The 15,946-nt window shown below is 45.1% G+C and overlaps 1 pseudogene; it reads left to right on the top strand.

Annotated features, from left to right (window-relative positions):
* The first annotated feature begins 13,690 nt into the window (after window positions 1-13,690).
* Window positions 13,691-14,627, top strand: LOC115304634 (annotated as a pseudogene).
* Window positions 14,628-15,946: the final 1,319 nt, after the last annotated feature.

Below are 15,946 nucleotides of genomic sequence, written 5' to 3'. Positions count from 1 at the left end.
TAGCTGGCTAACGTAATTCCTGCCACAGGGCTTTTGCATGTGCTGTTTCCTCTGCTGGAAACAGCATTCTCCAAGATCCATAAACTGGTATATTAAGTTCCTAAATCTGTTGTAAAAAAAAAAAAAATCACAAACTAGTGGCCTAAACAACAGAAATTTATTGTCTCAAATTTCTGAAGGCCCAAAGTCGAAGGTCACAGTGTCAGCAAGGATGGCTCCCTTTGAGGACTACAAGAGAGAATCTGTCTCATGCTGCTCTACCTTCCAGTGTCTGCAGCAATCTTTGGGATCCACTGGCTTATAGATCTCTACTGTCATCTTCATGTGGCATCATCCTTGTCTACTATCTGTCTCTAGATTTCTCTTCTTTCAATTTTTTTAAGTTTATTTATTTTAAGAGAGAGCACAAATGCATGGGAGAGGGGCAGAGAGGGAGAATCAGACGCAGGCCCTGTGCTGTTAACATAGAGCCCAACGTTGGGCTCAAACTCACCAACTGTGCAATCATGAACGGAGCCAAACTCAAGAGTCGGACACCTAACAGACTGAGCCACACAGGTGCCCCAATTTCTCTTTCATAATAAGGGTACCACCCACATTGGATTAGAGGCCTATCCTACTCCAGTATGACCTCATCTTGACTAGTTTCATCTGCCATGATCCTATTCCCAAATAGAGTCACATCCTCAGGTACTGGGGGATAGAACTTCAACATGATTTTCTCAGGAGACAGAATTCAACCCATAACAGCTGGCTGCTTCTTACCATTCGAGTCTCAGTCCAAGCATTACCTCCACAGACAGGCCAGGCCTTCCTGATCTCCAAATTCAAAGTGGCTCTCCCCTGGGCACTAGACACTCTATCTCACTGCCCTATTTGATTTTCTTCATATACTTACCACTACCAGAAATCACCCTACTTGTTCATTTGGTTTTGGTGTGTCTCTCCACACTAGAATGTAAACCCTATGAAATCAGGGACTTTGTCTTGTCCATTTATCTCTAGAGCCTAGAGCAGGGCCTGACACATGGTGGTGGTTCAATCAATACCCGCTGAATAAATGAATACATGCATTCGATAAATCCTGCTTGTCTATTCATAAGCATAATGTCAGAGAGCACACGGCTATGAATGAAAATAAAGCACTAAGAGGACAAAGACGGGCCACTTTGAATCAGGTGGCACGGAAGGCTTCAGAGACGCAACAAGGAAGCAAACCGGAGCTGGTTTCAAAGACAGTGATGTTGACTGTGGGTTGACAGTGTGACTGGAGTGAGTTCCAGGCATGACTAAGATCGGAGGAAGAGGGGGGACAGCGAGGAGAGCAGGCGTGCCATAAGGAAGCCGAAAGTGAAGGTGTCTGCATTTACTACCCTCTGTCTGGACCTTGGGCTTACAAAGCACTTTGATGTTCTTGGCCACACAAAGTGTTCCCTTATTCCTCAAGTTGTCACAAGAGTCCTGAACCCCTCCCTCGCTGTCTGTCCCCTGGGCACTTTGTTCTTGCTGCTGCCCCAGCGTGTCCCGCATTTCTGTGGAATTACAAGCTTTCTATTTTACGTGCCCCTTGCCCCCTCCAGTGAGCTCCTTGAAGGCAGGGACCCCAGAAGTTAGCCAGCAGGCATGGAAGGAAGCGAACTTCTGGCGGGCACTCTTCCACCCTGAGGACATCCCTTCGGCCACATGGAACAAGTTTTTCTCGTGTGAAAGCAAGGCTTTGGGGAGTGACCTCCCGCAAAACGGTGCAGCAGGAAGCTCTAGGAGTCGGCCCTCCACCCGTGCGGCAGGCAGGGACTAGAACCAACCACCTGGGAGCCCTGGAACCTGACGACACGGGTGGCGAGCGGGGCACGCCTGCTGAGTGCACGGGCTGACCTCTGCCAGGGGAGCAGTGTGGGTGAGGGGGCCACCGCCGCCGCCACTCCTCAGCCCTGCGCAGCCCAGGGGGCGGGAACGGCTGGCCGGGCCGGCGTGGACGGTCAGGGCCTCGTCTCCTGGCAGTCTGGTCTGGGCGGGCCTCTGTCTGTCACAGGATATAGGGCAGGATATAAACTGTCATGTCGCTACCCAGAGAGCCACAGGAGATTTCGACACTCATTAACTCATTTTTTTCCCCAACAAGAACTGAGTAGCTTTTGTGTGCCAGGCACTGGGGATACAGGAATAAACAAAACAGACACAGATCCAAGTTTACATTCTGACAGGGAAACCGATGCTTCACTGAAGCGTGGGGGAGGCGGAGGCAGGAAGGGGTGTACAGGTCTCTTGAGTCACTCCAGACCCTCTGATTTGGCACCGTATTATTGTACATTTTACTCATGCCAGGTCTCCTGGCCTAAAGGTAAAAACCATGCAAGTTAATTCCTTAAGTCTCCAGTTGATTCTCACCCCCTGACCCCCAGGCCAGAGACCCAGAAGCCAAACATGACTCGAGGTTTCTTGGTCAGGTCCAGAGACAAATAATCATACACTATATCCAACAGTAAAGATGATATTTTGTTTCTTTGTTTAAGTAGAGCTGGGTACTAAGGTATTTTTTCCTCTTAAAAAAAAAAAACAATCTCCATCTTGCTGGGATGATTTAACTAGATTCCTCCCTGAGGCAGAAGCCAAAACCACTGCCAAAACCTGACTTCCTGACGTGAGTCTTGGTTTAGACAAGTCATTCAAGCTCTCTGAGCATCGGTTTCCTGGTCTGTTATGCGGGACATTAACACACCACCTCCCGGGGCTGTGGAAATGCTTCCACAAGTCAAGGACATGAAATTGCTTAGAGCAACACCTGGCACACACAAGCATGCAATATACGTTACCAGGGGAAAAGGGGGGGAAAGCTTCCCAACATTCCTTTCAGCCAATCATTTTATTGAGAGACCATCATCTGTCAAATCATACAATCCAACAGACGAGGGTTTCATTATCACAGCACACCAAGCAGCAGGCAGATTTGGGGGTGGGGATCAGGAGAATCATGTTCCAGGCCATAGTAAGGGTCTGGGGTGGCTGCTACGCTTGTCTTCTCCAAGGCCCAGGGCCCTGCCTACCAACTTTGGGCAGAATTTCGCAGGGAGACTCCTGCCTCCTCCCTCTTCTCTCCTCCTGTTTTCCTGTAAAGCTGATTCGACCAAGGGAAGAAGCCAAGTCCTCATTTTTCATAAGCCCATTCTCCCCACACCTTGACTTTCTTCTCTTCATTTGCATTAGGAACAGTACTCTGACCCTTCCCTAAGGCGACTCCGGTGCTCCTTTCACAGCCGGTGATTCTCTCTCCCTGATAATCCCTCTCCCTGGCAGCTAGAAGCCTGCGTTCAAGAGTAGCATGACGCTATGACCTGAAGCTGACTGCTTTGGGGGAAATCAAGCAAGGACTGCAGAAAACTCGCAAGTCATCTGATGGGCCCATTATGCCAGGAGAAAGAAGTCAGAAAAAAGACCAAGCATGTTCCCACTTACATGTAGAATCTAAAAAAAGCCAAAGTCCTAGGAAAAGAGAGTAGAATGGTGACTGCCAGAGGCTGGGGTATTGAGGAGAGGCTGATCAAAGGGCACAACTTCTAGCTGGAAGAGGAGTAAGTTCTGGGTATCTAAGGTACCGAACGGTGACTGTACCTAACACTGCTGATTGTACACTTAGAAGTTGCTGAAAGTAGTTTTTTTTTAAGGTTTATTCATTTTTCAGAGACAGAGAGAGACAAAGTATTACTGGGGGAGAGGCAGAAAGAGAGGGAGACAGAGAATCTGAAGCAGGCTCCAGGCTCTGAGCTGTCAGCAACAGAGCCTAATGTGGGGCTCGAACTCATAAACCGAGAGACTGTGATCTGAGCAAAGTCAGACGCTTAACCAACCGAGCCACCCAGGCGCCCCAAGAGTAGATCTTAAGTGTTATCACCACACACACACAAAAGTAATTGTGTTAGGGGATCAAGGTGCTAACTACCCTTATTTTGGTAGTTATTTTACAATACCTACACTTATCAAATCATCCCACGGTATACCGTAAATTTACATACACATCAATATCTCAATAAAGCGGGGGGGAAATCATCCAAGACCCATGGCTTCTCCCCAGCTTCTTGTCCCAATGCAGCCAACAAACCTTTTCTCTTTGACTTTTTTAAAATAAAATGCAAGAAACCACCTTCCCTGTCATGGCCCAAGAAATGACAACTGTTTGGAGGATTATGCCTCCTCATCAATTGATAACATCTCTGTAAGCACAGGGATAGGGGCTCAGACATCCTTGCATTCCTATAGCATTAAACAGAGAAACTGGCCCGAGAACAGGCTGTTGAAAAACTACGTTAAGTAAACTCCATTTTTATAGCATCTGTTCACATCTAAAAATTCCAAATTAGAAATTATAAAATGTATGACAGATATCTTAATAAATTAATTGTGGGGCTCCGAGGTGGCTCAGTCAGTTAAGCAGACAACTCTTGATTTCAACTCAGGTCATGATCGTACAGTTCATGAGTTCAAGACCCACATGGGGCTCCACAGACAGTGTGGAGCCTGCTTGGCTTTCTCTCTCTCCCTCTCTCTCTACCCTTCCCTCCTTCACGTGTACATTTGAGCACTCTCCATCTCTCTCTCTCTCTCTCTCTCAAAATAAACTTAAAAAAAATACTGCATTAATTGCAAAGTCAATTATGTGTTATATACCACCTGGGATTTTATGAAAATTAGTACTATTTCAAAACTAAAGAAAATGTACTATAAAATATGCTTTGTTATTTTCATTGGCATGAATACAGACCCAACAATTAATTCTCGCCTTCACTATTACAGAGTGCCTGCAGTATTTTCCCATTTTAAAGCGAGGAAAATAACAGCTACCGCACTGCATTTTCGTGAAGATTAAATGCGTTCCCACACGTATAGTACTGCGAACAGGGCCTGGCGAATGGTGACCGCTTATGAAAGGTTAGCTTTTCCTGCTGCTGCTGTTACCAGGCACTCGTCTGGCTAACGCTATGAGACCAAGTTAAACAGAAGTTCATGTACTTAATGTGCCCAAGAAAGTACTAGTAGAAGCAAGACACACATATAATCCATGGTCCTGACAACAAAATTTGCCCTCAGATACCTTCTAAAAGCCATTACCAGAGTCTCATCACACAAGAATTGCCTATAATTGCTTATTTCTTAGAATGTGACTGTACCTTGAAGCAGAAATATATATTTAGTAGACCCTAAATGTACGCCAGCGAGAAATGAATTAGCAACTTCACTAAAAGGTTCCTTTAAAAAAAAATGACAGCAACTTTTACCTTCTCTTCAGGCCTGGTGATGTTCCTGATTCCGTGAGATGTGGAGTACCTTTATTAACTGATAAGGACCTGTGAGTTTATGAGAGCTCCAAATGACCACAATCTGGGTTAAAAATAAGCAGTGAGAAACAAAAACTGAGAAACAAGTGAGAAACGAAAAGCAGAAGTACGCACAGCACCGCTCCGCTCGCCCTCTCCCACAGCGGGCGTTTTCCCGTCTGTCAGACGCCATCCTGCAACCAGCTCTTCCCTGCCGGGCGTCCTGCAGGCCACTGACCCATATGCCAGGCCACACAAGGGCTGTAGGGTGGGGCGAGTTTCCCCTCCTGGAAGGCCACAGTGCCCACTGAAACCATAGACCCCCTTTTCCAAGGAACATGACTAGAATCCAGGTTTTGGAAACAGCCTTAAATTAATCATTTTGTTCCACTGAAGGGTAACTACAGGCTCATTCACCTGGCCTGGCAAAGTCAACACTTACTGAAAAGCAGATGGAGAAGAACATTAACCCTATCTATACACACAGCCCCTCACTGGTTGTATGACTTCACATTTTGGATGAAGTCAAAAAGAAACTATCCTCAGGATCAGTCTGGGAAGGTACAGATTCTAGGGATGGTTTATGAGAAGCTATTCACGTAAGTGATTTTAGAAGATTTGTAGGATAATGGGGCGCCTGGGTGGCTCAGTCAGTTAAGCATCTAACTTCGGCTCAGGTCATGATCTCACAGTTTATGGGTTGGAGCCCCACGTCAGGATCTGTGCTGACAGCTCAGAGCCTGGAGTCTGCTTGAGATTGTGTCGTCTTCTCTCTCTGCTCCTCCCCTGCATGCACTCTGTCTCTCTAACTCTCAAAAATAAATAATAAATTTAAGATTTGTAGGATAAAAGAAAGGAAGAAGATGTAACAGCAAATCTGTCAACAAAAGGAATTTAATTCTCCTGGTTTTTTTGGGGGGGTGTATTTATTTTGAAAGAGCAGGGAAGGGGTAAAGCAGGAGGGAGGGAGAAGGAAGAAGAGAGAGAATCCCAAGCAGGCTCCACACAGTCAGCACAGAGCTCACTATGGGTTTTGATCTCATGAACTGTAAGGTTATAACCTGCACTGAAACCAAGAGTCAAACGCTTAAGTGACTGAGCCACCCAAGCACCCCTCTCCTACTGTTAATTTTTAAGTCAAAGAGAAGAATGCAGGTGCACAGCAACCTAATCAGAATATGTCCAAAGTCATCAGGAAGAAACCTATTGATGTTAGTTTAATGGGGTGACAAACAGACAGGAATATTCAGGATTCCTTGTCAAACTATCTGGAAAGACTCCCATCTCTTAATTATTAATTACTTTAATTCTATAACCAGAAAAAAATCCAGAATCCTAAATATCTGTTTATATTCTACGTTTCCCTTCTTTTCTAGCACCTGATACATCACAGAAAATCGGGGACTTGGGGATGCATCTTGCCACCCCTCGGGTCACAGTAGCATTCACCCAACCATCGCTGCCCAGGATGGCTGCCCCACTGCCCTTCCTAGTGACCAGATGGATGAAGGTATAGGGTCAGCAGAGAGGAAGCTAAGTTTCTGAAATAACAAGAAGAACACAGAAAAAAACCATCCTGTGTTATGTAGCCCCTTGTTTCCCAAGATTCAAAACCACTCAGGATCTTGAGGCCAATGTCTCCTAAGAGGGGCAGGAGAGGAGTGGGAAGGGGCTGCGTAGCTGGGGTTACAGAAAAGCCTTATTCTCCAGGCTCTGCAGTTGAACAGAAAGTCACATAACATTGTCCAAACATTTTGCTCCAGCATTGTCCAACTGAACTTTCAGTGACAATGAAAATGTTCTGTTCAAACGGTGTTTCTGGGGCACCCGGGTGGCTCAGTCAGCTAAGCATCTGACTTTGGCTCATGTCATGATCTCACAGTTCATGGGTTTAAGCCCTGTGTCAGTCTCTGTGCTGACAGCTAGCTCAGAGCCTGGAGCCTGTCTTCAGATTCTGTGTCTCCCTCTCTCTCTGACCCTCCCTTGCTCGCTCACTCTCTCTCTCTCAAAAATAAATAAAACATTAAAAAAAATTTCAAACAGTGTTTCACATGCTGGCCACTTGTCACATGTGGCTATCCAGTACTGAAAATGTAACTAGTACACCTGAGGAGCTAAATTTTTTTATTTTAATTCACTTTAGCCTGAATAATTACATGTAGCCTGTGGCTACTGTATTTGGTAGTGCAGCTAGCTTACATATTTAATGTTCCATCAACATGAATTCCACAAAAATGGAGATGGTCAGGGACCAAGGAAGGTTCTCCGGAGGTTCTGGGAAATGGACTATTTGATTTTTCAAAGGAAGTAGGGAAGAATCAAGTCTATTAGCTCATGAATCTCCACATATACTATGACATTTAAGAGAAGCATCACTCTCACCTTACTAAGTGGAGAAACTGAGATACAGGATCGATGAATTGATATGAATAGAACTGCCATTTGTGGAATCTCTACATGTATGCAGGTTTTTATACGCAATCTTTACAACCGTTTTCCAAGGCAAACTCCACTGACTCTCTTCTACTGGTGTGGAAACTGAGGTTCAAGAAGGTTAAACGTGGGGCACCTGGGTGGCTCAGTTGGTTAAGCGTCTGACTTCGGCTCAGGTCATGATCTCACAGTTTGTGGGTTCGAGCCCTGTATCGGGCTCTGTGCTGACAGCTAGCTCAGAGCCTGGAGCCTGCTTCGGATTCTGTATCTCCCTCTCTCTCTGACCCTCCCCTGCTCATGCTGTCTCTCTCTGTCTCTCAAAATAAATAAAAATCTTTTTTTTTTAATGTAAAGAAAAAAAAAAGTAAGGTTAAACGTTTAGGAAAAGCCACACAGCAAGTGAAGCTGAGATTTGAACTCAGAACTATTTTTAAAGCCCAAACAAAATATAGCTTAGGTCTTTGGCAAAGATCAATTTTCCCTTCCAGATTTAGTCAGCAAGTATCTTTTGAGCTTTTGTTATACGCGCAGCAGTGTGCTAAGTGCTTGGGAGCGGGGAGCACGAAGACGAGGGAAGAAAACCACTGGTATCAGTGAACCTCAGAGTTGTGTGGGCTGGTTATTCTTCTCTAACAAGGGACATGAATTATTCAATTACTCACAGCTCGCTCCTTTCATATATTATACCAATCAACTGGCCTGGAATAAAAAATAAGCTAGTATTTTTAGCACTTCAAAAACACGCAGAACCAAAAGCACATGTGAGAAGAGAAAAAAATAGATAAAATGGACTTCGTCAGAATTAAAAATTTGGGGGCACCAAAGGACACCATCAATGAAATGAAAAGATAATCCAGAGAATGGGAGGAAATACCGGCCAATCACGTATCTGACAAGGGACTTGTCCACAGTATATTTTTTAGGAAACTCTTACAATGCAGTAATAAAAAGGTAAATAACCTGTACACATTTTTGTGTGTCCATTTCTTTTTGGTCTAGGAGTGGAATAACAGATCATCCAGTAATTCTATGTTTGGTATTTTGAGGACGTGCCAAACCGTTAGCAAAGTGGCCGCACCATTCAACAACCACAACAGCAAGGTCAGTGATGGCTCAAATTTCCATACACCCTCACCAACACTTGCCATTGTCTGTCTTTTTCATTAGTCATTCCTGACTGTAGGAAATAACATCTCATTATGGTTTAATATGCATTTTCCTAACAACCCGTGATGTTGAACATCATTTCTTGTGCTTACTGACCATTTACATATCTTCTCTGGAGAAATGCTGGCTTAAATCCCACGTCCTTTCAGTCATACTCATCACATAAGTCCTATTCAGTTAAAGAAACAGAATGGAGAGGGAGAACAAATTTTTTCTTCTATCTATCAATACAATTTCCTCAGGTATCTCAAAATGTGAAGCTATAAAAGCCCAGATTCTCTTTTAACGTGCCTGGAGTTGAAGGTGGGGACTGTGGGACTCACTCTCCCACCTCCAGGTGACCTGGAGCAAGTGACTTAATCTGAGCCTCAGCTTCTCGTTCCTGCAAAACACACTTCACACAAACGCCCAAGAGCTGTCTAAATGAGCGCGCTGTCTAGCACGCGGTGAGCACTCCACAAATGCGGTGTTACTGCGTTATCAACGACCCGCATCGTTACTGTCATTACGACCCGAGTTCCCACAGGAGGCCTGAGAATGTGACAGGTACATATGTTTTCCATGCACTTTCAGTGCTTCGTTACTGCTCTACTCAATTCAGACCCCGATTGCCTGAACATAACCGGGCTCACTGCTCACTGTGACCCCGACTTGTTAGCCCAAGGACTTAGACTTTGAAATAAGCCCCCAAATATCTCACTGCATGGAACAAAAGCTGCTTTATCCCCTGGCAAAAGCAAAAACGGGATATTTTCCAAGTCAACAATAGGAAAAAAAATTTTTTTTAATTGGTATGTTATTGTTGTTTCTAGAACTAACAAAGAAGAAAATGTCAGCGTCTCCTCAGAGATGGCTGGCAAATGGAGGGAAAGAACACGAGAAAAATGAAGCCGCCTGCCAGGAGCTGGTAGAGGAACACGAGTGCCAGCTCGGCACCAGAGGATCACCGCCACCCACCCACCCAAGGAGGGAAGCAAGAGGCTGTGACACAGCTGGAAGCCGCCCGAGTTCAGGAAACCCCTCCCCCCTTTATTTTTAAGTCTACATGAGAAAGGAAGAGAAACTGCACAGGAGTAACCTCTCTCCTCCTTTCCCTTCTGCCAAGCAGGGGTGGTGGAACAGGCGCCTGGAGAGTATCTGCAGTTCCAAGTGGACCACACCTCATCACCAACGTCAGGCCAAGTGCAGTGGTGACCTCTGGCTTGCCCAGTCCACCCCCCCAGCCCAGCCACACACACTGCCCCCTGAAGAACCCAAATCTTCCAGCAGCTCCTTCTAGCCACACATCTCTGAGAACATCTGGGAAGAGACAGCGACACTGTGGCAGGGGCCCAGGCGCTGGCACCAGTGAGGGGCGTGGGCGCTTGGGTCTCCACGCGTGCTGGTTAGCCGCATGAGCCCCAAATCTCAAAATATTAAACAGAAGTAGGTCATGGGATTTACCTATCACCAGGACCTCTTTTGGCACCCATGAAACCTCACAGCCTGTGGGGACTTCTGGGCACTACCTACCTCGTACTCAGTAGAACAGGGAGAAGTTAAACAACTTCCTCACAGGAATGGCTGCTGGGGCCAAGTCTAAGCGCCCCTGAAATCTGAGTGGACAATAATGTTCCTGTCATCCTGGCTCTGTCCCTGAATGCTGCCTCTGTTCTGCTTTTTTTCCACAATAAAGGCCTAGAACTTGAGAGCTGAGAAGGTCCGCAGGGGCCCAGAGAGATGAAAGAACTTACCAAAGGTCACAGAGTACGGACGGGGCCAAGCCAAGACTTAACAACCAGCTTTACCCATACAAACTGGAAAGTACACTGTTCGGATTATAATCCACTTTCTCCATGAAGAGTATGTCCCTGACCTGGAAAGTAAGTGCTCATAAGGGGAATGCCAAGGGAATTAGGAATATGGATTCTGAGCCGATAATAAGGTTCAAATTCTGTTCTATCCCTCACCAAAGTGTGTGACTTCAAGAACTCCTAAACCTTGGCTTCCTGATCCATCATAATGGGCTAATAAAGGTACCAGCCCTGTAGACTACTCTAAGAACGAGTGTACCAATAGAGTATCTAAGTGTCTGACTACTGAGTACTGAAAACGAACCGTGGACTGAAGGGGAAGGGGGAGGGGGAGGGAGGGAAGGGGGTGATGGTCATGGTGGGGGGCACTTGTGGGGAGAAGCATTGGGTGTTATATGGAAACCAATTTGACAATAAGCTATTAAATAAAAATAAATACGTAAAATAGTGTCTGAGATAACTCATCATCATCATCCTAAAACAGAAGGGAAATAAGAGTGAAAGCACTGGGGAATTACATGAGAAAGACAGAAAGTGTGTGGTTGTTAAGTAAGGAGAGCACCATTTAACTTCAAAAAACTTAAGGCTACACCAAGAGTCGTCTTAACAGTGGCTAGTGGAACAGTGAAAGCAAAAAGAGAACAGGTTATAAAACGTTAAGGACAATACAACTCCAAAGATGTTAAATAATCACACCTACACACATATGTGTTCTCCAAAAAGAAAGTGAAAGACAACAAATGACATGTTAACAGCACCTCTCTGGGCAGTGGGATTATGCCCTTTATTGTCTTCTCTACATCCCAAGTCTGATGCAGCAGACATGTATTACTTCAGAAGTCAAAATAAATGTACGTCTTAAAGATTATTTTTATTTTTTAACTATTTAAAGTTTACCTGTTTTAGCCATCTCTAGATCATGTGGGGCTTGAACTCACAACCCTGAGATCAAGAGTCGCACGTTCCAGCGTTCCACCAGTGGAGCCAGTCAGGTACCACTAAAGATTTTTTTTTTAATTTTTTTTAATGTTTTGTTTATTTTTGAGACAGAGAGACAGCATGAGCAGGGGAGGGTCAGAGAGAAAAGGAGACACAGAATCTGAAGACAGGCTCCAGGCTCTTATCTAGCTGTCAGCACAGAGCCCGATGCGGGGCGCTGAACCCACAAACCGTGAGATCATGACCTGAGCCAAAGTCGAATGCTCAACTGACTGAGCCAGCCAGGTGCTCCTAAAGATTATTTTTAAAGAAGAAACTTGGTACCAGGCCAGGTCTCAAATGGCTGAAGGGCTATGCTGTCACTGAAGTTGCAAAAGGATAGGTGGAATCCTTAGAAGCAGTGTTTGGGAGGGGAGACCATCTGGGGGGCGGGGGGACCTCAAGTCACGGGACAGATGTGGAAGGTGATGCTGGAGAGTAGCAGGTTAGGGAGGAGTGGGAATGAATTTTGAAAGGAAAAGGAGAGTGCTGACTTTAGGAGTCCCTCATTTACATGAGAGAGATTATGAAGCCCTAGAAAATTGGCCAAAAGAGAACCCTGGAGAAAGCTTATCAGCAGCCCACTTTCTTTCCCTGATTAAGACAGAAACTAAAAAGCAAAGATCAAAACGGCTGGAAGAAAGGAACTGTGGGCTCCTACTGGGGCCAAGGCTGGGATACTCCACCTGCGTTTAGTGCTTTGAGCCACTCTCCAAATCTGAAATCATCACCTGATCCCAGGGAAGACCAAGAATTTCCTTCTTTTCAGCATTCAGATGGAGGAAAGAGATCTGCCAACCCCCGGCCACTGACATACACAAACCAGGGCCCTGAAGGAACTGACCACGGGCTCTAAGAAGGCTGAGGTAACTGTGGCATCTTCCTCTGGAAATCCTGGCTTGTCTTCAGTCCCCACTTCTGGCTTGTGATTTTGGTTTCCCTCTTTTGCAGAGATTCCTTGTAGCTCATACAAAGGGACAGAAGGACAACAGCCACCAGAGCGGAAGAGACAAAACCGAACACGCAGAGGAGATGGCAGAGCAGCACAGGGACCGCCTCCCCCCAGCTTCCTTCAGCTCAAGTCCCCTCTCTCCTCCCACAAGCCCCCTGTGCTGTGGTCAACGGGACAAGCATCCTCCTGCCCACCCCCCAACCCCGGACCTCTATATCTATCCCACCAGCTGCCTTTCTTGAACAATAACTTAGGATCACAGCGTGTTAAGGTTCATCTTGGTCACCAACCCCGTCCCCCTATTTCAGAGATGAGGAAAATGAGGCAGAAAAAAGAGGATAGTGTGTCTCCTCATATCGAAGTCAGATGAGAAAACACACTAGCCCAAGACTGTCTGTTCAGAGCCTTGCCAAAGTCACAAACCTTTGTTCTAACAGAACCATGGGACGGAGGGGGCTGCTGGGAACAAGTGATGTTGTTCTGGCACTCACTGCTGCCTGCGACCTGGACTGTCGTCCCCACGGCCCACTGGGAAAGTCCCAATCCAATCCCCAGGCTCTTCCTCAACAGATATCAACACATAAAATAACCCAGAAGGCTATATCAAGTTCAGGAGTAATGGGCAATGGTGACTCTTCCCTTCTCATAAGAAACAATTACAAGAGAAACATTTCACTACAGGGGCACTTAGGTGGCTCAGTCACTTAAGTGTCTGACTCTTGGTTTCGGCTCAGGTCATGATCTTATGGTTTCGTGGGATCAAGCCCTGCATCAGGCTCTGCAGTGGCAATGTGGAGAGGAGTCTGCTTGGGATTTTCCCTCTCCCTCTCTCTCTACCCTCCCCCACCTGCACTGTCTGTTTCTCTTAAAAAAAAAAAAAAAACACCTCAACACAAATAGTGACCCTGCAATAGTGGACATCATTAGGACCTATGGTGACCTATGGCTAATAATTTATGGATGTTTGCATAGTCTAAAAAAATCTTCCCCAAAATATTAATAAATATCGATTAAAATGTCAATTACTGTGGTGGTTTTAAAATATGCCCACACAGCGCCACCGCCCATCAGCTGAGAACCTAGCTGGGGCCTCTGGGGCCGGTGGGTGCCTGGGGCCAGCGGAGGAGGAGGAAGCCGAGGAGGTTGGGGTGATTGCTTAGGTGACATCTGATGAAATTAGTGAATAAGCGCATCAGCTATGTCTTACACTCCGGGTGTCGGTGGTGACCCTGCCCTCCTGGCCCAGAGGATCTCTTCCAATATCCAGCAGATCATACAATGTTCTACGGAAATCCAGAGGACACTGAATCAACTTGGAACGCCTCAAGATTCACCTGAACTGAGGCAACAACTGCAACAGAAGCAGCACTATACTAACCAACTTGCCAAAGAGACAGATAAGTACATTAAAGAGTTTGGATCCCTGCCTACCACCCCCAGCGAACAGCGTCAAAGGAAAATACAGAAGGACCGCTTAGTCGCTCAATTCACAACATCACTGACAAACTTTCAGAAGGTCCAGAGGGAAGCTGCTGAGAAAGAGAAAGAGTTTGTTGCTCGAGTGAGAGCCAGTTCCAGAGTGTCTGGTGGTTTTCCTGAGGAGAGTGCAAAGGACAGGAATCTTGTATCCTGGGAATGCCAAGCTCAACCTCAGGTGCAGGTGCAGGATGAAGAAATTACAGAAGATGACCTCTGCCTCATTCACGAGAGAGAGTCTTCTATCAGGCAACTTGAAGCTGATATTATGGATATTAATGAAATATTTAAAGATTTGGGGATGATGATTCACGAGCAAGGAGATGTGATAGATAGCATAGAAGCCAACGTGGAAAACGCGGAGGTGCACGTTCAGCAAGCAAACCAGCAGCTGTCAAGGGCAGCAGAATATCAGCGCAAATCCAGAAAAACCCTGTGCATCGTCATTTTTATCGTTGTCATCGGACTTGTCATTCTCGGCCTCATCATATGGAGAGTGAAAGGCTGAATTATGAAGGAGCACACAGTTGCACTACATTCTCTAAATTATGTACGAAGATTCCTGTAATCATGGGTTTTTTATTATTATTATTTTAAAGCCACTGCATAAAGGATAGCTCCCATACTTTATTTTTATTTGGCAGGGGGGAAGTTTCTTTTGGCTTCAATCTGATATTTTCAAACACTGAAAGTTTTCCTCAGTCTCACTGCTGGCATAACTTCCGTGCTTTTCGGTCCAGTAACTCTGAGGTTTTGTCCACAATGTATATGCCTTTCATTTATAATTTATTTGCCCTGTTGACTTAGCTTTTGGGATCAGTAAATTTAAAGAAGTGTGTGTGTGTGTGTGTGTGTGTGTGTGTGTGTGTCGGTCTCTGTCACAGAGACATGCACCCAGATTTGTGTGACTTTGAGTAAAAATCTCAAATTTAATTTTGATTTGGGCCAGCAGAGAAAACATTCTCAGTAACTTAAATAAAAGTAACCTACCTGTTTGTGGTGTTATTATTTTGTTTTCTGGGTCATAGCAGCACAAATTATTTAATTTTGATTGTTGGTTTTCTCTTAAGACCCTTGTTTACTCTAAATGAAATTACTGAATAATTTCCTAGAATATCTCATCCTCCTGATGTGTATATATATTAAGCATTTGCTATAGATTGCCTGGTCAGGTACTAAGGGTAATTGTTTTTGCATAGGACCCGTTTAAGTCTGATGCTTGCTGGGGTATCTGTAGCCACCATAAATGTGTCCTGTAATTTGGAGGAAGAGAGTGAAACATCAGTTCATACTGTTAGAAATCTGGAGATCCAACTTCTTATTCTGTTGTATACTTCCACAGCTATTAGGATGGAAAATTAACTACCTTCCCTGAAATCCTTCAGAACTACGGCTACATGTGTATCCTTGAGTCAGAATTACTCTTGGGAAGCAGCTTTCCCAGAATTACTGTGTTTGAGCACTAACACTTAAAATGTAACGTCTACCTTGCATACCGTTTTGTACGATCCTTCATTAGAAAATGATTTGGATGTTTGCCAGTTAACTCACTTGCCTTTTTAAATCAACGTTGTTTTGAGGCACTAATCTGAATACTGTAAAGAAGACTGTCTTAGTTTATAGTTTGTATTTTATAACAATGTTCTTATATAGCAGTTTGATAGTGAAGTCAGTGTTTTACATGGCAAGGTATGAGACTCCAAATGGGAACAAATAAAATATTAAGGAAGTAAAGTGTATCTTTGCAACCAAAATAAAGATGATCTTAAAAGTGTCTGGATAGTTCTGTTTCATGAGGACTCTGCTTTTGTGGGACCAGCACTTGACATAACCACACA

The sequence above is a fragment of the Suricata suricatta genome, chromosome 10, assembly GCF_006229205.1.
Source record: "Suricata suricatta isolate VVHF042 chromosome 10, meerkat_22Aug2017_6uvM2_HiC, whole genome shotgun sequence".
Taxonomy (NCBI): domain Eukaryota; kingdom Metazoa; phylum Chordata; class Mammalia; order Carnivora; family Herpestidae; genus Suricata; species Suricata suricatta.
The sequence above is the reverse complement of the archived record's forward strand: the minus strand, read 5'-3'. Positions and strand labels throughout refer to the sequence as shown.